This window comes from Odocoileus virginianus, chromosome 7 (assembly GCF_023699985.2).
Source record: "Odocoileus virginianus isolate 20LAN1187 ecotype Illinois chromosome 7, Ovbor_1.2, whole genome shotgun sequence".
Lineage (NCBI taxonomy): Eukaryota > Metazoa > Chordata > Mammalia > Artiodactyla > Cervidae > Odocoileus > Odocoileus virginianus.
Genome location: NC_069680.1, coordinates 81,385,173 through 81,408,437, shown reverse-complemented (window position 1 = coordinate 81,408,437; position 23,265 = coordinate 81,385,173). Strand labels below are relative to the sequence as shown.

Here is a 23,265-nt window from a genome sequence, read left to right as displayed (position 1 = left end):
TGTTTTTTATGTATCATTTATGTGAAAAGTATTATAAACCTATTACAGTACAGTACTATATAGCCAATTGCATTAGTTGGGTACCTAGGCTAACTTCATTGGACTTATGAACAAACTGGACTTACGAACTCGCTCTTGGAATGGAACTCATTCATACATGGGGGACTGACTGTTACGATAAATAGCCATGTTTGCCTTTCTGGAATCTGAGTAAACCCATAAGATGCTGTGGATTTAAACATCACAGACTGCCTGCATTGTCTCATCAGATTTGGGGGATATTCTGGAGGAGGGCAGGCTGAAAAGGGAGTTATTTTTGCTGTTGTTACTTTTAATCAATCCTTTATTCACAGCTCAAACCTTTACTCAGTTATGGATGAAACATAAGAACCTTTTTGAAATGCTAAGAAAGGAGTGGGTACCAAGTGACCACAGCAAAAACTGAAACACCGCGTGGGGATGAGGCCGGGGTTGTTCACTGAGCATGATCCAACCTGAGGCAGGGAGATGGTGGCACTAACGGAAGGAATTCAGGGAACTTATTTCCCCCAAACTGCCAAGTGCTGTTGAAATACTACAGATGGAGCAATTAGATGAAATTCAAGGCTGGCATGATGAAGTCGCGATGCTGTCATTCCCTCAGCAAACACTTTACTGAGTCACTTCATGTGTCAGGTCACCACTGTAAGGGGACAGGCTCACTGTCCCCCAGAAGTCCCCAGCTTCCAGGAGATACTGTCACGCCAGACTGAGCAAATGCTATACAGATGGGGCTGAAGGAGCAGGGCAGGGCAGAAAGGGGATGCGGATGGAGCCTGGTGATAACAGCTCAGCTCAAATACCAAGCAGACCGGGGCCAAGCCCTGAAATCGAACCTTGTTAACTCTGGGACTGTGGTCAAGGTACTGAAGCTGTTTCATGCCCCTTAGAAATGAGAATTTCGGTGTCCACTTCTGAGGGCCATGCTAAAACGATCAAATAGAACACACAGCCTAGTCCACAACTTGAAGAAAATACCCAGTTGAAAGCGTTAGCCATTCAGTCATGTGAGACTCTTTGCGACCCCACGGACTATAGCACACCACGCTCCTCTGCCCACGGAATTCTCCAGGCAAAAGTACTGAAGTGGGTAACCGTCCCCTTCTCCAGGGGATCTTCCTGACCCAGAGATCAAACTCAGGTCTCCTGCGTTGCAGGCAGATTCTTTACCGTCTGAGACACCAGGGACACCCTCAGTAATATTAGCTTTCATTTTTATTCACTCAACTGACAAAGTCAGAGAAACTGCCACAGAGGAGGTAAGATTTTAGATGTATCAGGACCAGGACTTCCCTCGTGGTCCAGCGATTAAGACTTGGCCTCCCAATGTGGAGGGGTGTGGGTACGTGTTCTATCCCTGCTTGAGGAACTAAGATCCCACATGCCTCAGAGCAAAAAAAAAAAAAAAAAAAAAACATATAAAATAGAAACGATATTGTAATAAATACAGTAAATTCAATGAAGACTTTAAAAATGGTTCACATCCAAAAAATATCTAATATATATATATATATATATATATATATATATATATATATATATAGGATACATCAGGACTTAGGAAGGAGAACCAGGGACTTGGTGAAAAGGGTTTGTCACTCACAAAGATCTCATCTTGTTGTTCTGTCACTAAGTCATGTCCAATTCTTTGCAATCCCGTGGACTGTAGCTCGCCAGGCTCCTCTGTCTTCCACTATCTCCTGGAGTTTGCTCAAACTCATATCCATTGATTCGGTGGTTCCATCCAACCATCTCCTGCTCTGCTGCCCTCTTTTCCTCTTGCCCTCAATATTTCCCAGCATCAAGGTCTTTTCCAAAGAGCCACCTCTTCCCCTCAGGTGGCCAAAGTATTGGAGCTTCAGCATCAGTTCTTCCAATGAATATGCATGGTTGATTTCCTTTAGGATTGAATGGTTTGATCTCCTTGCTGTCCAAGGGACTCTCAAGAGTCTTCTCCAGCACCACAACTCCAAAGCACAAAGATCTCAATACATACATACATGCAAGGCATGTTTGGAAACCAGCAAGGAGTTCAAAGCCATCGGTCGGAGGGACTTACAGGAGGGAACAGTTGGATGAGTTTGTTTCATGCTAGGGAACTGGGACTTTGTCCTGTGGGCATTTGGTCAAAGGACGATGAGTTTTGGAGTCAAATAGTTGAGTTCCATCCCCCACACATACTGTGGGTAGTGAGATTGGGGATCCAGAGAAGCAAGCAATTAGGAATAATAACATCCGACCTGGAGGGCTCTTGAATGGTTTGCATGCAGGAGGACCAGAAAATTTTCTCTAAAGAACCAGACAGGAAACATTTTTGGTTCGGCAAGCCATACAACTCAACTATTGCAACTACTCAACCCTGCAGTGTAGCATGAGAGCATCCATAGACCATGCTGACATGAGGACAGCTATGTCTCAATAAAACTTTATTTATAAAAACAAGCGGTGGGCAAGAGATTTGATCTGCAGGTAGTAATTTGCCCACCCTTGCTTTAGATTGGAAAACAAACCTGAAATCCCCTAAAGCAAGTCACCCGCCCTCCTTTCCACTGGCCAACAGCAGGCACTTTTCCTAGATTTTTATCTCATGTCCAGTAGCTCCAAGACATTGCTAAATGATCTGAAGATTATACTGAACTCCTCCAATCTAAGCTCTAGAGACAGTTGTACATCAAGATAATGTGTTTCACAGAGTGAGAATTGCTTTGCCAGGAGCACTGACTGTTTTAGTAATCAATCAATCAGTCAGAGAAAATTCACTAAGCACATGATGCTGGAGACGCTGAGATCACTCGGGCTGGATCTGCAGGAAGAGCACATGGTTTGGTGAGAAAGTCCCACTTCCCAGTCGCCTGCATTCTACTCACAGTTTTACACAGTTTTGCTTGTGCACAATCCTTGAGAGTCACATTTTCCATTTCTTAATCTGTACAGTAAAGAAATTCAGCCAAGCGAGGGTGTAGAGAAAAGGGAACCCTCCTACACGGTTGGCAGGAATGTAAATTGGTACAGTCGCTATGGAAAACATTATGATGGTGCCTCAAAAAACTAAAAATAGAGGTGCCATATGATCCAGCAATCCCACTCCTGGGCATATATTGGGAGAAAACTCTAATTCAAAAAGACATGTAGGCCCCAGTGTTCACAGCATGTATATACATACATACATACACACATATACACACACAATGGAATACTACTCAGTCATAAAAAAGAATGAAATAATGTTATTTGCAGCAATTTGAATGGACACAGAGATTATCATACTAAGTAAAGTAAGTCAGACAGAGAAAGACAAATACAATATGATATCATTTATATGTAGAATCTAAAATATGACACAAATGAACTTATCTACAAAACAGAAACAGGCTCACAGACATAGAGAATAAACTCATGTTGCCAAGGGGAAGGGTTGTAAAGGAGAGATGGATTAGGAGTTTGGGGTTAGCAGATGCAAACTATTACATACAGGATGGGTAAACAACAAGATCCTACTGTATAGCACAGGAAACTATATTCATATTCTGTGACAAACCATAATGGAAGAGGAAAAAATTTAGCCAAATGGCAATGTGATTCTGAGTGTGCTTCAGAGGGCTTTAATAGTGGAGGAAGGCTTCCTGGCACCATCCTGAAGGAAACCATGACCATGAGTTGGCCTTCAGAAGTCAGGTTGGCATTCCTAAGGGAAGGGACACCATGAGCCATGGGGAGAGGACATGATTGGCAACCAGTGCTGAGCATCAGCCCATGGAGGAAGGGTTCAGGGAGGGAGATGCAGTAAAATGGAGAAATGGGTGGAGCCACTGCATTGAAGACTCTTGGTACTTTTGCTGTCTTAACAAGAAGACGGAAACTTGCTAGTATATGGTATACATATATCAAGAGACAAAAACTCAGTGTCTGTAGGGGCTGAATAGGTAGGAGTGAATAAGTGGGATGGATATAAACACCAAGAATCATGAGGACAGGACAAACTGGTGAGTGTACGTCCTCCCTAAGACTTTTTAAGAATGTTGGAAATTTAGGGTCTTCCCTATTGGTCCAGTGGTCCATCCCCAACGCTGGGGATATAGGTTAAACCCCTGGTAGGGGAACTGAGATCACACGTGCCACATAGCAGATAACAATTACTGAGCCCATGCACCACAACTGCTGAAGCCCCCTGGCTCTAGACGTACTCTGCAACAAGAGAAACCCTCAATCCGCAACCAGAGAGTAGCCCCTGCTGGCCACAACGCAACGAAGACCCTGCAGAGTCAAAGTGATGGTTTTTAAGTAAGAAAAAAAAAAATGTTGGAATTTTAGATTTCTATGTGAGAGCTCCTGATTTTTTTTAATTAACTAAATTGTTTTTATTAACATCATGCCAGCCAAACAAAACATGGACGGTTAGATTCTACCCAAGTTGCTGGTTTGAAACTTCAGCTATAAATGGTGAGGCTGATTTCAGAAAGAGCTTTGGAGAGCCAGCAAAGCTAAAGAGCAAAGCTGGGGCTTCCCTGGTGGTCCAGCAGTTAAGAGTCTGCCTACAATGCAGGTGGCACAGGTTTGATCCCTGGTCAGGGAAATAAGACCCCACAGGCCTCCAAACAACTAAACCTGTGTGCCATAACTACCGAGGCCCACTCTCTGATGCTCTTGTGCCCCCTGTATTGGAAGCACAGAACCTTAAACACTAGACCATCAGGGAAGCCCCTATCATTGCTTTTTGTGGTGGGAATAATTAAGATATAGTCTCTTAGCAAATTTGATGAATACAGTATTGCTGTATATATTCACTATACTATGTATTAGACCTCCAAAGCTCATTTATCTACCAGTTGCAAGCTCATATCCTTAAATAGCGCACATAGTCCCCCATATCCTAACCCATGGAAACCACTGTTTTACTCACTATTTGTGCAAGTTTGGCTTTTTTATAATAGGTTCCACATACAAGTGATTCAAGTGGTATTTGTCTCTCTCCATCTGACTCATTTAGGCTAATGTCCTCAAGGTCCATCCATGTTGTTCCAAATGGCAGGATGTCCTTCTTTCTCGTGGCTGAGTAATATTCCACTGTATATATACACCACATCTTCTTATGCATTCATGTGTTGGTGGATGCTTCAGTTGTTTCCATATCTTAGCTTTTGTGAATAATGCTGCAATACCCATGGGAGTGCATGTCACTCTTCACTCTCCTGTTTTCATTTCATTGCCCTTGGGCATATACCCAGAAATGAATTTGCTGGGTCATATGGCAGTTCTATTTTTTATTTTTTGAGGAACTTCTATATTGTTTTCAGTTGTGGCTATAGCGATTTACATTTTACCCCTGTACACAGGGGTTCCCTTCCTTCCACCTCCTCACCAACACTTGTCTCGTCTTCTTAATGAAAGCCACTCTAACAGCTCATTTTGGCTTTGATTTGCATTTCCCCGAGGATTAGTGATGCTGATCATCTTTTCAGGCACCCACTGGCCATTTGGATACTTTCTCTGGGAAAAAAAAGTCTATTTATTCTCTGCCTATTTTTTTTAAATCAAATTGTTTGGGGGTTTCTGTTATTTTGGATACTAACCCCTTATCAGATACATTGTTTGCAAATATTTCTCCCGTCCAATACATTGCCTTTGCATTTTGTTGATTTTTTTCTGTTGCTGTGCAGAGAGGCTTTTAAGCCTGATGTGGTCCCACCTGTTGACACTTGCTTTTGTTTTTTGTGCTTTTGGTATCACATCCAGAGTATCTTTGCTAATGCCAAGTTAAAGGAGCTTCTTTTCTGTTTTGTTCTAGGAGTACCAGGTCTTACATTTAAGTCTTTTTGATCCATTTTGAGTTAATTTTTGTAAATGGTATAAGATAGGGGTCCAGTTTCATTTTTCTACATGTGTTTATACATTATTCTCAACATCATTGTTGAAGAGACCATCCTTTCTTCATTGGGTGTTTTTGGTTTTCCTGTCAAATATCAGTTAACTGTATATGCTGGTAGAGAGTGGGGTTAACTTTAAGCTCAGAATTTTCCTTCTTAATTCATGCTGTTGTGCTTCAGCAGCACGGCTACTGCTGCAGGCAGCACACAGATGGTTTCTTATGTACTCAGAGTGTTCTCTGAGGGGCTCAGAGAAACCCAGGACTGGTCCCAGTCACCCTCGGCACCCTCTGTGTTCAGGCCTGAGAGCCAGACCCGAACACACAACAGCTGGGAAGGTCTTCAAGCATTCTGAGGCAAAAAACAGAAACAAGAGCATGAAGTTCTTTTTTTTCTCTCTCTCTTTTTAAAATATTGATGTGTTTATTTGTTTACTGTTTTGGGCATGCCTCATAGCATGCAGGATCTTATTTCCCTGACCGGGGATCCAGCTGTGCCCCCTGCTGTGGAAGCCCAGAGTCCTAACCACTGGACCACCAGGGAATGCCCTCGAAGTTCTTTATTTTATCAAATTCCTTTCCCAGACGACATAGAGGATGACAAAGTATGTCTTCCATTGACACACAGAGATGCCACCACCACACACTTTTTGATACACACGTGCGCGCGCACACACGTTAATGGCCTCTGTGAGCATTTGTTTACATCTCTTAGAAACACTGCATCAGTTTGCTAGGGCTGTGTCTTACGCCATTCAGGCCACTATAACAAAATTACCATAAACGATGTGGTTTGTCAATAACCAACATTAATTTCTCACAGCAGAAGAGGCTGGAGGTCCAAGATCAAGGCACCAGCAGGATCAGTGTCTGATGAAGGCCTGCTTCCGGCTCACAGACAGCATCTTCTCACGGTGTCCTCACAGGGCAGAGGGCTGAGGGAGCTTCCAGGGTCTCTCGTATAAAAGGGCTCTACCCTCTTGGCCTGATTACCCCCCAAAGGTCCCACCACTAATACCATCTCACAGGAGGTTAGGTTTCAATATCTGAATTTCGGGAAACACACACATGCAGTCCATAGGACCAGGTGACATCTACCCCTTGAAATTCCTGTAAAGGAAAGCCAGCCTTTCGTTCCACAGTTAAACATAGGCTTAAATGCAAATGAAACAACACTCTTTTCCTATGAAACTCAACCTCAAAGTAAATAAAAGATAATAATTACACGTGGCATCTGTTTTTGTGTCTTCAGGCACCTTGATGTATGCTCATCACACTCACAGCTGGAGGACCCCCAAAAGGAAATACACGCTCACCATTCTGGAAACCAGAGTCAGTGCTAGGTTTCTAGAAGCCTGACCAGGGACAGTGGGCCCTGAGGATTGGCCTAACTGACCCCTTCCAAGCACACCCTCCAATAAGGGGAAAGACACGTGGGTACACCAAGCTCCTATCCAGACCCCACTGCCATGGCGGATGGCAGAGCAGCTGTCTCTGCTCTCTGCCTGCCCGCCTGATCAATGAAATGCGGATAACAGACCTGATGTCTCTCATTGGTATTCTTGAGAAGTATTAAGAACCAATTAAAGATGTGTCTAAATGCTTGATGGAAAGAAGAGTAAGCTACAGAGAACATGACTTGAGCTGATGGTGGTAGGATTTGGTTCCAACATAAGGAAGGATTTCTGGGGAAATTTTCTTCCCTCTGGTCTTCCTTCACTCTTTCCATGAATGGTTCTTGGGTCTTGAGTGCCTTGTGCTAAATGCTGGGATCAAAATAACCGAAACAGAGAGCCCCACCCCTGCAAGTAATCAGTTCACTGGGCCACCCGATCCCCCCAAAGTAAGCCCACCACACATAATCACAGGGCAGCTGCTCATGTGCAGAGGGCCCAAGGAGGCACTGCTGTCTCTCAAGTGACTGGAAATGAAGATCACGTGTCGTCTATTGGCGACTGCTCAGAGAGGCAGGCTAGATGCTTCCTCCGGCAGGCCTCTGATTCGTTACAGTGAATAGGATCATAGGTCCCTGGGCTGGACAAATTCTAGAGGTCAGATCAGGAAATTGAGGACACTCAGGTGGGGACCAGGCCTCCCACAGTCCCTCAGAGCAGACTAGCATCCCAGGCCCTCTGTCTAAACAGTCGATTTTCCCTGCCTAGCAATTGAATTTATGAGGTTCTTTTATGGTAATGAGTTGGAACCGCGTGCACACACACTGAAATTCAGCACAAATCACCATGAGAGCTGAAAAATGCTAATCTGCCTCCAACATCTCCCCACCATTCTCCCAAAACTACCTGCTCCTACAAGGTTGCAGAGGGTTAATTATTGCTGCAGAGGAAATGGCACTGATTTGCATCAGCTTCCCTCGACTGGAACCAGTCAATGTCAGTCCTGTGGGAACAGGCTGAGGTTAACCTACGAGTCCCACAGCTGACGGGTGGGAGGGGCTCAGCTTTGCCCCGGGACACCGCTTCCCTTGATGGATCACATGCGGTGCCCTGGCTGCCTCAGGGCCCTGCGGTGATCCAGTTACCTGCTCACCTGTACTTGACACATCCGATACTCCGGAGCCTTCCCACCTGCTCCTCGTGGCGGCAGCAACATGAGGACACAAGCTAGGGACCTGGCATTTCATTCGGTCTCTTTGAAAACTTCCATCTGTACCTAGTGAACTCATCAATAACCATCAAAGCCTCCTTTCTTCCTCTCCAAGTTCCAGGCTTCCTATAATGACTGGCTCCCAGTGGAATTTCAATTTTTGCCTGGCTAGTGCAGGCCGGGGCCATCCAGGTGGCGCTAGTGGTTAAGAACCCTCCTGCCAGCACAGGAGAGTAAGGGTTCGATCCCTGGGTGGAGAAGATTCCCTGAAGAAGGGCATGGCAACCCACTCCCATATTCTTGCCTGGAGAATCCCATGGACAGAGAAGCCTGGGGGGCTACGGTCCATAGGGTCGCAAAGAGTCAGACGCTAAGCGACTTAGCACAGCACAGTGCAGGCCAGGCCCACTTCTGAAGGCAGGACCAGTTACCAAACAGCATCACTTGCATTCAGGGAGAGTGTAAAGAAATCACTGAATGGCTCAGGCCTCAGGCTCTGAAGACCTGAATCCTCTACTCTCATATTGCAAGGAATTTGAAAGATCGCGGCCTGTTTGTCCGCCTCTGCGTGTAACAGAGCACCAACTAGTTCTGAGAGAAGGAAGCACCCTAATCCGTACATTGATATGCAAATGTGTGTTTACCCAGGTGAGGTGCCTGGTGAGAGGCACACCAGGGTGTGGGTTCCATTCGGAGCTTCACCTTTATCCCCGGATTCCTGTGTCTTGCCTCTGCCCAAGAGGGTTTTGAAAGAAAGTTCTGCTTGCAAACATGGCCCATCTCCAAAAATCTTTCTCTGAGCCATGTTTTAATCCCCTCAAAACTAATTATGTCTGTATTCACATGTGTGTGTACATGCATGCTAAGTCACTTCAGTCGTGTCTGACTCTTTGCAACCCTATGCACTGTAGCCCACCAGGCTTCTCTGTCCGTGGGAGTCTCCAGGCAAGAATACTGGAGTGGATTGCCATGCCCTCCTCCAGGGGATCTTCCCAACCCAGGGATCGAACCCATGTCTCTTAAGTCTCTTACATTAGCAGAGGGGTTCTTTACCACTAGTGCCACAGGGGAAGCCCTTCATACGTGTGGATTGTCACTGAGTGACTTGATTATAATAAGGACACCAAGAGTTTCATATCTAGAGAGCACCCTCCCTGGAAGATGCTTGATGGTGCTATCTATGCTCATACATAGTTCATACTCCCAGGTGGTTCAGTGGTAAAGAATCCACCTGCCAATGCAGGAGATACGGGTTTGACCCCTGGGTCAGGAAGATTCCCTGGAGAAGGGAATGACAACCGACTGTAGTATTCTTGCCTGGAAAACTCCATAGGCAGAGGAGACTGGTGGGCCACACTCCATGCGATCAGAAAGAGTCAGACAGACTGAGCACACATGTTCATACATAAGTAGCATGTATTTTGTATTGATCGATGCCACTATTTTCTCCCCAAAAGGTGCTGAGCAACTCTGTGCTGATAGCCCTGCTGAGGGCCCCAGGATCTGATCTCAGAGCACTTAGTTCACTCTGTCGTTGGGTCTCACAAGCTCTGGAGGGCAGAACTGAGCCTGTCCTGTTTCTATACCTGGGCTGAGCGGGGCAGCTGGCTTAGAGAGTGCTCAGTGGCCCTGGGGCAGGGGGCTTCCCAGGTGGCATGGGGTAAAGAATCCACCTGCCAATGCAGGAGACTAGGGTTCCATCCCTGGGTCGGGAAGATCCCCTGGAGGAGGACATATCAACACACTCCAGTATTCTTGCCTAGGAATCCCCATGGACGGAGGAGCCTGGTGGGCTGAGTCCATGGGGTCGGGTCACAAAGAATCAGACACAACTGAGTGACTCACGAACACACACGGTAGCACTGGGGCAGAAGTGAGTGGGTGAAGATGTGTAGGAATGGGCAGAAAAACAAAGTCTAGCTCGTAGAGAGAGAGCCGGTCATGGGAGGAGGCTGCGGCCCCCAGAGAAACCCCACCAGGTGAGGACAGTCAGCAGAGGGAGGCCGCTGCCTGTGGCCACCGGAACGTGCAGGGAGAGGCAGATATCTGCTGAGGAATCTGGCACAAAACATGTGGCATCCTGTATGATTAGAATCTAGGGATCTTCCTAGGGCAAAAAAGGAGAACTTGGAAAGTGTCAGCAATGCCCAACCTGGGTAGCTAATGCCAGGAGTTACACACACTGGCGCCAAGGTCTAGTCTCTGCAGCTGTCACTCAGAACCAGGACGATGAAGGCCAACTGCAGTGCGGGGCTCAAGTCCCCTCACTGATGGGCGCGTGTGCCAAATGCTGCCCGGGGTGGGGGGCCATCTGAGCCACACCCCGGCTGCCGCGGCAGCTCCGGGGGAACTTGTACCCACAGCTGATGGCCATAACCATCACTGGGCTCCCCTCGTGTGACGCCGCCTGCACCTGCTGGCCCCTCTCAATCCCCACCTCCACTCCCACTCATGCCCAGGCCCCATCCCCCATTCCCACCCGCTCCCTCCAAATCCCCACCAGCCATTCCCTCCCAGGAGTTGCTGATGAATGTGCTGAGTCAGAACAGAACCACTCCACAGCCCTTGACTCTGTGGCTCCATCACATTGTCCAACCTTAGATGACCCCAAACAGCACTGTTATAATACCTTCCCCAGCCCTCGCCCCCATAAAGGAACACAGCTGCTAACGTACTAGACCACTGTCAGCTGAAGCCACGTCCCTGCCAGCGCATCGACCTTTATGAACAGTGTTGTGCACAGGCTGGGGGCACACATGCCCCTCGTGTGTGTAGACGAGATGCAAGCCCAGATGCCTGATGGCAGGAAGAGAACTCTGTAGCAGCCCCCAGGTTCACAGAAGGCTCTGAGCTGCGTTATCCTAGCAAATCCTTGTCTCCTTTAGCAAACTGAAGCTCGGAGAGTTTCAGCATCAGTAAATGACAAAGCCAAATCAGGCTCAAGTCTTCTGACCAAAAAAGGCGATGTGAGAGCAGTCGGCCACCCCAGACAGGGGAGCTCTGTGATGTCTCTTGGGGCCCTGCCAGCTGTTTCTCTTTGAACTGTATTAGCCTTGAAGAGGCCTGAGGACCAGGACCAAGGACTTTTGTTTGTACTTTCCTAGAATATTTGCCAACAAAAGTTTGCGTTACTTTGTGACAAAGGTCCATATAGTCAAAGCTATGGTAGTCATGTACAGATGTGAGAGCTGGACAGTAAAAAAGGCTGAAGACCGAAGAATTGAGGCCTTCAAACAGTGGTTCTGGAGAAGACTCTTAAGATTCCCTTGGACAGCAAGGAGATCAAACCAGTTAATCCTAAAGGAAATCAATCCTAAATAGTCATTGGAAGGACTGATGCTGAAGCTGAAGTTCTAATACTTTGGCCACCTAATGTGAAGAGCTGACTCATTGGGGAAAAAAAAAAAAAGAACCCTGATGCTGGGAAAGATTGAAGGCAGTAGAAGAGGGAGGCATATGGTGAGACGGTTGGATGGCATCACCGACTCAATGGACATGAGTTTGAGCACATTCCGGGAGATCGTGGAGGACAGGGAAGCCTGGCGTGCTGCAGTCCGTGGGGGTCACAAAGAGTCAGACACGACTGAGCAACTGAACAACAACGAGAAGAATATTTGCAGTCTCAGCTCGACATGTTTATTGAGAATCTAACATGCTATATGTTGTGCTAGAAACTGGGTTGTAGCAAAACAGGTGCTGCCCTGAGAACGGTTAGTCCCACAGAGGAGAGCGGCAGCAGGAAGGCAGATAATGACAACAGTCACAGGGAAAATGAGAGAGGTCTCCTCACAGTTCAGAGGAGGGTGACTGACCCTGCCCTAGGGAGCGGGCTGTCTTAGCAGGAAGTGGTGGTGATCCTGAGTGAGAATCTTGCAGGATGAATAGGAGTTTGCCAGGAACCTGAGAGTTATTCCCGGCAAAGAGAATCATACTTAATCCAGGCCATGGGCATGTCGTTGTTGTTTAGTCACTCAGCCGTGTCCAACTCTTTTGCGAGCCTATGGACTGCAGCCCTCCAGGCTCCTCTGTCCATGGGATTTTCCAGGCAAGAATACTGGAGTGCGTGGCTCTTTCCTTCTCCAGGGGGTCTTCCTGACCCAGGGATCGAACCCACATCTCCTGCATTGTCTGGAGGCTTCTTACCATTGAGTCACCTGGGAAGTGCCAATGGGCATGACCAGCATGCAGGTGCTGGTCATTACAAGCTGCTCAGTACTTCTAGAGCATGGAGTATCAGGAAATGGGGCCAAAAATATAAACAGGGTCCAGGTTTGCATGCCAGGCCAACAGCTTGTATGTGACCCACAACTAATCAGCAGTCATGTAAGCACATACATAGATATACACACAATGGAATATTACTCAGCCATAAAAAAGAATGAAACAATGCCATTTGCAGCAACACGGATGAACCTAGAGATTATCACACCAAGTAACATAAGTCGGAAAGAGAAAGACAGGAACTTCCCTGCTGGTCCAACAGTTAAGATTCCACACTCGCAATGCAGGGGTCCTGGGTTCAATCCTTGGTCAGGAAACTAGATCTGGCGTGCCGCAATCCTGCATGTCACAGCTAAGACCCAGCCCAGCCAAATAAATAAATACATAATAAAGTTTTTAAGAAGAAAGACCAATACCATATGATATCACTTATATGTGGAATCTAAAATACGAAATAAATGAATTAACCTATGAAACAGAAACAGACTCACCATCAGAGAAGAGACTTGAGGTTGCCAAGTGGGAAGGGAGGCGGGGGAAGGCTGGACTGGAAATCTGGGATTAGGAGATACAATCTACTATGCGTAGGATGGATAAACAAACAGGTCCTGTGATAGAGCACAGGGAACTATATTCAATATCCTGTGGTAAAACATATGGGCAAAAAAGACCAGGAGTTCTGGCCATAGTCCCACTGTCAACAGTTACTCTACTCACAGTTTGGAGTTTCAAAGGAGAAGCAAAGAGACTAAGAGATCAGCTATTGTCATGGTCCAGGCAAGAGAGATGTGGGCCCAGTGGGGCTGCCAAGTGCTGAAGGGCAGACTGACCCAGGAGACAGGAGTCAGAAAGTAAACTCAACCAATAGACTAGAACAGGGGAGGTGAGGTGGGGTAAGGACGTTCCCTCACAGGTGTTCTGTCTTGAGCACCTGGATGAGTCAGCATCCCCAGCTGACACGGGAAATACCAGGAGCTAAGCAGACTTGGAGAGGATGGCACATTCATTCCTGGCCGTCTTGAGCTTGAGACGTCTGTGGGACCATTCCCTCAAGGTGCCCCTGTGTGCCTGGCAATGAGTGTGAAAGAGTGCAGACGAGTGACCTTAGCAAGCGTGTCTTCTGTGGGTTCATAAGGAGTCGTGAGGAAGTGAAAGCAAGAGTATAGATAAGTCCTGAATGAGTGAAGCTAAGGGTGAAGAGCAGGAAAATCAGAATTCTTCGGGGTAACAGAATTGACTTCCCTAGGAGGCGAGAGAGCTGGAGGGAGTGAGGCGTGGGCTGTGGGGCCAGGATGCAGACAGACACGCAGATGGGTGGCCAGGAATAGGAAAGGGCAGTGTACTTCCAGTTCCTGGAGAGAGCAAGAGACAGACAGACGTGTGAGGACAGATATCGTTTGGTAAGTTGGGACAAAGAGGGACAAAAAATCAAGAACTATAATGTTGTTGTTCTCCTCTATTTAAACAAACACACAAACAGGCTTGGCACTTCCCTGGTGATCCAGTGGCTAAGACTTTGCGCTCCCAATGCAGGGGGCCTGGGTTCGATCCCTGATCAGGGAACTAGATCCTGCATGCCACAACTAAAGATTCAGCATGCTGTAACGAAGATCGAAGATGCCATGTGCCATAACTAGTACCCGGTGCAACCAAATAAATAAATACAGTTTTTAATGGGCTTAATGAAAAAGTTACCTAGGTAATTAGATTGCATTTTTTAATGACTAGGTAAGAGAATCTTTAGAAAGATAAATGAATTCTGAGTGAAATATTGTCAGATCTGTCTGTAAGGTATACACATACATTCAAGATATACCAAGTATGATGGTGGAAAAAAGTCCTCTTGGATATGGCAACACTGATGTATTGTACTAAGATGCTATAAAACCATAAAAACCTAGACTGCAACAGGTAAAACCACTGCACATCAAACACCATGTGGATTTCAGCAACCCCTACTTAGAATCATCAAAATCTATGAAAACATAACACAAATTTCTGCTCATCTGAGAAAAAGGCTGTCTGTCTCGGTATCTGGTCTTCTAAACATCACCGAACTGGAGAACAGAACACAAGCTTCAGCCTCCCAAAGGAAGAACATCTGCCATCACCAAGAGCCAAGTGAAAATGCCTTTGGAGACAAGTTTGAGGGCATTTTGAAGACTTTGATGTGCAGAGAAATTTCAAGCTTGAAAGAACAACAGGCAAGAAGAAATAAACATTTCCAGCATTTTAAAGAACCAAAGCATCAAACTGCTCATTTGACCAAGGGGAGACTTACAAAAGCCTCAGGATGTAGCTTGAATCCAAAGTGGATCACCATGGCTATGGGCTTTTAAACCACCACTTGCTGAGAACAGGATTCATACAGAAGGTATAAGGTGTGTGAGGGGGTGGGTGTCAGGTCCACATTTTGGCCCCATCTGTCAAATGCCCCTCTCTGCAAAGTATGGTGCAGGCACTATTCAGACTCAGGTCCCAGCACCCTAGGGGCACACTCCAGGATGAATTGCAAGGCAATTACAGCATCTGCCACACAGGGGCGCTGTGAGGGATAAAGGCTGTGGTCCTGACTCACAGGGGCGCTGTGAGGGATGAAGGCTGTGGTCCTGACTCGAGGAAGGTAGGCCCTCCCACTGCTTGAGAAAAGGAGGTCATCCCTCCCACCAGCGGCTCTTGGGCAAGAGAGAAGACTGGAGGGGAGAGGGCTGAGCGTGCTCCCTGGCACCGGGAGAATCCCCTGGAGTGAAACCTACCCCTTCTGCGAGTCACTCTCTGGCTGTGCTTCTCACCTGTCCTGCTTTCTCTGCCTCAAGAGTTTTGGGGATCGAAGCAGGGTCTGCAGGCCGGCTTCCGACTCCAGAAGCTCACTCTTCAACTGCCACATCCTCTTAGCAGAATAACTGGGGGGGGGGGGGGGGTGGGAGAGGAAAAGAAGAAGATTCGGGGAATGTGATTGCCTCCCGGGAAGGAGACCATGGATGCTGGCCCGGCTGGAAGCCCAAAAACTGGGTATGATGCAGGCGCCAGAGGAGCAGATGACAGAAACCCTCTGGGCAGAGCTGAGGACCTGAGTGTCCAAGTGAGGCAGTCTTCCCATCCCAATCCCATTATGTCCCTCTTCGAAAGGTGTTTTGTACACCTTAAGTTCAAAGGAAAAATTTGGACAAAAGGCAGGCTGTTCCATCCCCTAAGCCAGTACTTGTTGGAACACATGGCTTGCCGAGCGCTGACGAGGCAGGGCAAGAAGCCCTGGACCGACCTCGCTGAGGTCCTTAGGCGATGGCAGGGTACCCGCTCTGAGTCAGACGAAGGGCATGCTTCTACCATTACCAGTTCCTCCGCCACCACCAAAACAAGCCGTGTCTTTCTCTTTCCCACGTCCCTGGGCCGAGAAGCAGGTGTGGTCTATTGCAGCAAGTTTACATCGACCAAAACCACATTCCTAGGTGCCTCAATGCTATTGACATGTGCAGTTTCTGAGGCTGAATGACCCCTGACCTCTGGCCAGTCCCTGGGTTTACTCCTCCGTATAACCGATTCATTCATCAGGGAGTAACCATGCTCTTAGAATGCTCCTCCAGCTCAGCCCCGGAGAGAGCGTTGCAGGGGTCCCGGAGAACAAAGTTTGCCTGCTGCTGGAGCCCAGAGCTTCCTCGAGGGTGCTCACGGGTCATCTGCTCAGCTGAACCTGCCCCCGACTCCAGCCCACCTTCGTGTCAGCTACTCGGTTGCATTCATTCATTCGGGGTATTGATATCATGTGTGCCAGCACCAGGCTCTGCCAGGTGCTGAGGGTATGATAGGAGGCAGACCAGGTACAGTGCCACCTCTGATGGAGTTTATCTTTGCGTGAGAAGAGATGTGAGAAGCAAACAAATAGAGAAGCCAGTTTCTAGTGGTGACATGTGCCGTGGGAAGCACACAGGTTGTTGGGGGCATGGGTGTTAATGTCAGGAAAGCCTCTCTGAAGAAGGGACACCAACCTGATGCCTGAGTGGTGACTTTCAAGAACATTTCAGCCCTGGACTCTCATCAGGAGAGGCCAAAAAGGAGCTGTGATGGAGAGCCAGGTCGCAAGTGTGAGGCAGAAGGCCCCAGCACTAGCCTAGTTCATCAGTTACAGGTGCCTGGCACTTCCCTTGCTAGTCCAGTGGTCAGGACCCCAAGCTTCCACTGCAGGAGTCATGAATTCGATTCCTGGCCGGGGAATTAAGATCCCGTGGCCAAAACATATACAGGTGCTCACTGCAGGATCATGTGCACATGTGTTCAGGACTCTGTCTGCCCCCCCCAGCTCTGAGGCACAGGACTTCCATGGCCACCAGTGCAGGTGGGATCCTCTGGACTTCTCAGACAAGAAAGCAAGCATGACCTGCTCAACTAGGAAGAGAGGTCATCCATGCAAGGACACTCAGGTAACTCGCAGTTGCTCAGATTTCCCCAGATGACCCTCCAGTCATGCCCATCACAGGACGCAAAAGGCCTCAGCCGGCTCCTGTGAACCAGCATCCCTCCTGTTTGTGGGTGCAACCCCCACTTAGCATTCTCAGAAGAGGGGCTGGTTCGGGTGTGGCCAGGGTCCCAGGGGACTCTGGGCTCCCGGGCCGAGCTGCCTAGCACATCCTCCCTTCCAGAAGCTCCCCATCTCCCCACCACGTGGAAGGGTGCCAGGCCACACCAAGTCCTCACTCAGCAGCTCACCCCCCTCCTAAACGTCGCAGCTCCGGGCACTTCCTGGTGTGACGAGTGACCTTGACTCACATGGGTGAAGTAATGGCTTTCAGTCTCAACCTTCTTGGTCACATTGCAACACAGCCTTCTGGAAAGAACTAGCTCCCAGGTGCCAGCTCAGGGAATTTCAAACACCTCCCAGGCTGGGCTTACCAAACTCACTGTCACACGGTCGCTCCAGGTGCCAGAACCACCCTGCCCCTTTTCCACCAAAGATGCAACAGCAGGGCTTTGGGCAGGTAGAGGCCAGAGAACTGGGTCTCATTCCCAGCTCTCCCTTTGCTGTGTGACTTTAGACAAATGACTCAACCTCTCTGAGCTGCTGCCTCTAAATCCACATATGAACTGTGGGCAGAATTGGATGAGGAAATGGCCGTGAAAGCACTCTGTGAGTTGGAAAGCACACCACCAGTGACAGTCACTCTGTCTGGTTGAAAAACTGATCCTAATAGATGAACTTCTGACTTTTTACCCAAGGAGTCCTTGGGGTATGAGAACTGATATCCCCAAATCCACTTCAATGTCTTTAGCACATCAGCAAGTAAACTTCCAGGGTAAAATCCAAAATATACACTCCATGCCACACTGTAAAGCTTTATGATACGATGTCAGGAGATTCCCATATATGCAAATATCATAATAAATCCTTTGCGCTAAAATAATTCCCTAGAGACCCAGAATTGGAGCTTCCATGGTACTACTGGCTATAAATTGGCCTTGCAGTGACATATTGTAGGTGAGCCCAATATCAAGTCTTTTTATAGTTTCAAATTTATGCTACAAGAGAACAATGAACAAGTTCTAAGCTACATGCTTTGAAGAGGCACAAAGGATCCCGGCCCTGCTACTCAACAGATCCCTCTCTGGCCAATGACATTGCTGCTCACAGCTCTTCAAATGCCTCTTCTCAGAAGAAATGGCTAAATCTTTACCATTCCATTTAATCAACCAAATGAGAGACAAGGCTCCAGTCCTTCCTCACCCACAGGCAACGAGATCAGTCTAACTGCGATGCCCAAGGACAAATGACCAAGGATTTGGCTTTGAACAGGAAGGGACAAGCAGGCTGGGTCTGCAGAAGGTTGTTCACAATATGGTACCTGCCATCTTGGCTGGTCTCCTTCCCCTACAGTAGAATAGACCTCCCCCAACTCAGAAAGTAGGAGTATAATCCTCCTTGAGAAATACGGGATGTGAGGCTTCACCTGGAAGGCCCCAGTGAATTTAAAACCCAACTGGCATACAACTCGCCACTTTTTTTTTTTTTTTTGGCCCATGCATCATTCAGGATCTTAGTTACCCAAGCAGGGATCGAACCTGCCCTCTGCATTGGAAGCTCAGAGTCTTAACCACTGGACCACCAGGGTAGTCCCAACTTTCCGTCTTTCTTCTCCCTGATCTCAGAAGGAGAGCCTAAGAAAGGCTGATACTCAAGCTCCATTTGCAGCCAGCTGGAAGGCAGCATCTCAAACACCCCTGTCCAAGACCATCCTCTTCGTTTCCCATCTCCGCATGCTCCGAGCCCTCCGCATCTCAATCTGCCGCTCTACTCTCCAGCTCAAGCAAACATTCAGAGGTCATCCTTAGTTAACTCTTCCCTCCTTCATGCCCCGCGTCCAGTCCATCAGAAAATTATGTTGGTACCGCCTCTCCAAGAAATCCAAGGTCACATAATGCTTGCTTACTCCCAGCGTCATCTCCTGCAACGTCCTTCTCCCTGACCTTCGAGCGGGCCACCTTCATTCCCCTGTCCGGGCCTCTGCACCACTGCCCCTTCCCTCTGGCATGCTCGTCCCAGGCCAGCTTCTCCCCATCACTTGGGATTAGCTCCTAAAGACTCCTGCTCTGCTCCCCTCCCTGAAGCTGGCCTCCTCCCCCAGCCTCCCCTCCAGCCCGTCTCTGCTACATCGTGCATTTTTATTTTCCTCTTCATTTGACGTGGTGACTCTCTGTCTCCTGTGAGCCCCACAAGCCTCAGGGGCCACGTCTGCCTTATTCACCATCATAGCCCTGGCACCTGGAAGTATGACCAGCACGGGCTGCTCAAAAAGTACTTAATCACCACTTCCAAGAGTCCAGTAACTTCAAGCAGATTGGGCTCGGTACAGCCCGCTGACACTTGCTGGGGTCACCCACGGCCGGGGTCAGCAACTCAGACCACAGGGATATGACCAAGTTCCTGGTTTGGCTACCGAGGCTGGTCAGTCCCGAGAAGCCCTGCACTGCCTCCACCCCTGGCCTCCGTCCCTGAGGGGTCTCCCCCTTCCCCCCAGGAGCTGGGCTTGAGACCATGAGCCAGCAGACCCTGGCCCCTCGCACCCCAGAGTCCCAGGGGAGGGGAGGGCACCCGCCTCCCCTTCTTGGCCTCACCAGCTGGCCAGGCCAGCCCTGCCATTTCCCCATCTATAAGACAGGGACAAAGAATGCTTTGTCACCCCACCTACTTCTCACGGGTGTTATGAAACTACTATTTGCTTGGAAAACACTCTGAGAGCAACCCGGGTAAAGGTGCCCGTGGCTCAGATGACGCTGCTGTATTCAGTCCAGGCCAGAGAGGGCCAGGCCAGCTCGTCATCCGGTGACCGCCTCAGCTGCCCGAGGGGCGGGAGGGACACCGCCTCTCCTGTGTCGCCAGGCCCAGCGTCGCCAAGCCTGCTGGCCGTGCTGTGGTCCCAGAATATATCCACGAGGTGCGTGTGCATTCCCGGAGCCACCTGACCCTCTGATTTCAGCAGAATATGACCTCTCCCGGGGCCTGGACAGTGGCCGCCGAGCACCCAGCCCACCCTGGTGTTAGGAAGGCAAGTCGAGGGTTACCTGGGGATAACCTGCCTGAGCTCAGGGCCATGGCCCAGGTGCCAGCCTCGCAGGCCAGGAGCCAGGAACAGATGAACGCGACAGTCTTGGCCCCTGGCCTGGGGAGGGCAGATCTCACCAACCTGCACATGCTCAGGTGCATCTCACCAGCTGCAGGAGCAGCAGCCACCGTGTTGCCATGACAACCAGGCTTGGCAACCATCTCTCTGCCTCCCAGGAGGGGACAGTCCCCAGAACTGACCAGGCATTTCCTGGAGCCACTCAAGGTTGACGATGGAGAAAGGCAGAGAGGCGGGCAGTGCGATGGACAGGGGGCATACGTGCCACTCCGCCAGCACTCCGGCCTTGGCGTTCTGCGGGACACTGAACTCAGCCCCACCTGCTCTCTCTGCCTGCAACATCCACCGGGGGGCTGCCGCTTCCCTAAAACGGGTGGCGAAGCATTTAGCAGACAGTGAACAACAGACAGCGTGTACATTTAATTATAACTCTCCCGGATAAGAAGGGCTGGCTATATACAGTATGTCTGCCTGTCACTAATTATATTTATTTTCAAAGGACGAGGGGGAGGGGGATCTTCTGAAGATGAGTCAGAAAAGAAAAAATCCTTCAGTGTTATGAAAGCAGAGAGACATCTCTGGAGGGTGTCTGTCATGCGTGGCTGTCACAGCCTGATAATGGAAAAGCCTGAGCCAAGAGGCCACACTACTGAACACCTCAAGGGGGCTCTCCTGGCCCCGGGTCCCCTCAAGTCAGGGCCCGAGCAACTGGAGGGCCTTCCATGCCCTGCCCCCCACCCTGGACAGAGCCTGCTCTCGTTCCTGCAAAGACAGGGTCATTCAGTGTCTACTGTCACCTTAATTGGGAGGCAGCTTTCCAGCTGAAACACAGCTAAGGTTTTTTTTTTCCCTCATCAAAGGAAAAGCATCCTGCCCAGATGGCCAAAAGGAAAAGGCTTCGTCTTCAATCCCCCATACAGCCCATGATGTTATTTATAACAACACCTAGGAACCCAAAATAGTCAGCCCCACGCCCGGCAGAAGCCAGTCCACGCTTGGGAGGAAGGCAGACCACTGGGCTAATTTCAGCTGGACATGGGCCCCGCACACACATGTGCACTCACCTCCACATCCGAGTGTGCGGGGTGCCTGTGGTTGTTTGGAGGGGACTGTGCATCAGGCCCCATCAGCTCCTCCTCCTCCTCCAAGGCTCCCTGGCCCCTCCCCACCACATGCACCAGGGCCTGAGCAGCAAAGGGAGCCCAAGGTGACACATCCGCCCAGAGGAGCCGAAGCATTCATGAAGAAGGCATTTTCCAATAATCTTTTAAATAGTCACACTTGTTTTGTTTGCTTTCTTCCAGGAAGGCGGCACTGTTTTGGAAAAGGAGGGGGAGGGGGAAAAAAGTGAGTTCATTTCCTGAGTCTTTGAAACCTTTCTCCGTAGACAGCGCATCGAGAAGCTGTGGCCAAAGGCAGACAGAGTGCAGGGCCGCAGCACACACAGGGCGCAGAGAGGAGCTTGGCCCCCACGCATGTTCGTTAAGGGCCAGCACTGAGGGGCCGTGGAAGGACCTGGGGGAGCAGGTCCCGACAAACGTCATTCAGACCAGCTGTTTTGGAAAGGGTCTGTTTGTCCAGGGAAGGTTGGATGATTCAATCAGTTTATTCAAAGGACAAGGCAGAAAATGGACCTGATAATCAGGGACCCAGGAGAGGGTTATGGGAGCTGCCAACACCTGTCACCGTCCACAGTGATTTTGGAACCCAAGAAAACAAAACCTGTCACTGCTTCTCCTTTTTCCCTTTCTATTTGCCATGAAGTGATATGATCTTAGTTTTTAAATGTTGACTTTCAGGTCAGTTTTCTCACTCTCATTCTCTCTCATCAAGTGGCTCTTTAGATCATCTTGGCTTTCTGCCATTAGAGTGGTGTCATCTGCATATCTGAGGTTATTGATACTTTTCCCGGCAATCTTGATTCCAGCTTGTGATTCATCCAGCCCAGCACTTCCCATGATGTATTCTGCATGTAAGTTAAATAAGCAGGGTAACAATATATAGCCTTACTGTACTCCTTCCCCAATTCTGAACCAGTCAGTTGTTCTGCAGTTTACAGGGTCACAAAGAATTGGACACAACTTAGTGACTTAACAACAACAACAAACGTGCTTTTCACATTTGTTACTTCACCCTGTGAGCAGTGGCATTGTGCCCACTCCACAGGGAAGGCGGGAAGGCTCTGGAGAGTTCACAACAGACCCCAGGGTATCCTGCTCTGCCTGTGATAAAGGCAGAGTCTTTCCTGGTGGCTCTCTTGGCCCTCTGTCACTCTGCTTCAAGGCTGTAGCTAGCCTCATGTGCAAAAGGCACTGTGGGGGTGAGTCAGCCCGTGTCTGTCTGTCCATCGATCCCACTAGAATAAAACCTCCATGAGGAAGGGACTTCCCTGGTAGTCCAGTTGATTAAGACTCCACATTCCTGATGCAGAGGGCCCAGGTTCGAGCCCTGGTCAGGGAACCAAATTCCACATGCTACCACATGCCACAACTGTTAACAAGACCCGGCACGGCCACAAATAAAATAAATAAGTAAATGTCTACATTTTAAAAAAAAAGCTGCTACATATACAAGTCTCTCTCAACAATCGAGAATTTCATTATTGTGTAAGACTAAGGATTCCTCAGGTGGCGCTGATGGTAAACAACCTGCCTGCCAATGCAGGAGACGTAAGAGACACAGGTTCGACCCCTGGGTCCAGAAGATCCCCTGGAGAAGGGAAAGGCTACCCACTCCAGTATTCTGGCCTGGAGAATCCCATGGACAGAGGAGCCTGGCAGGCTACAGTCAATAGGGTCACACAGAGTTGGATATGACTGAAGCGACTTAGCACACACGAGCATTTCAAATAACAAGATTATGTTCCATTCCTGGGTCACACGGAATAAATGCTGAAAAGCCTCCCTCCCTCGGATCAGTGGCCTTTGG

General features: G+C 48.8%; 1 long non-coding RNA gene across 1 annotated transcript in view; it reads right to left on the bottom strand.

Annotated features, from left to right (window-relative positions):
- The window catches only part of LOC139035937 (uncharacterized), a 36,809-nt gene extending 15,171 nt beyond the window's left edge, over nt 1–21,638 (bottom strand). The window contains exons 1-2 of the long non-coding RNA XR_011488590.1: nt 21,402–21,638; nt 15,520–15,630 (exon numbers count right to left, since the gene is read on the bottom strand). This is a non-coding gene — a long non-coding RNA (uncharacterized lncRNA). The remainder of the gene's footprint in view (nt 1–15,519; nt 15,631–21,401) is intronic.
- Nucleotides 21,639–23,265: the final 1,627 nt, after the last annotated feature.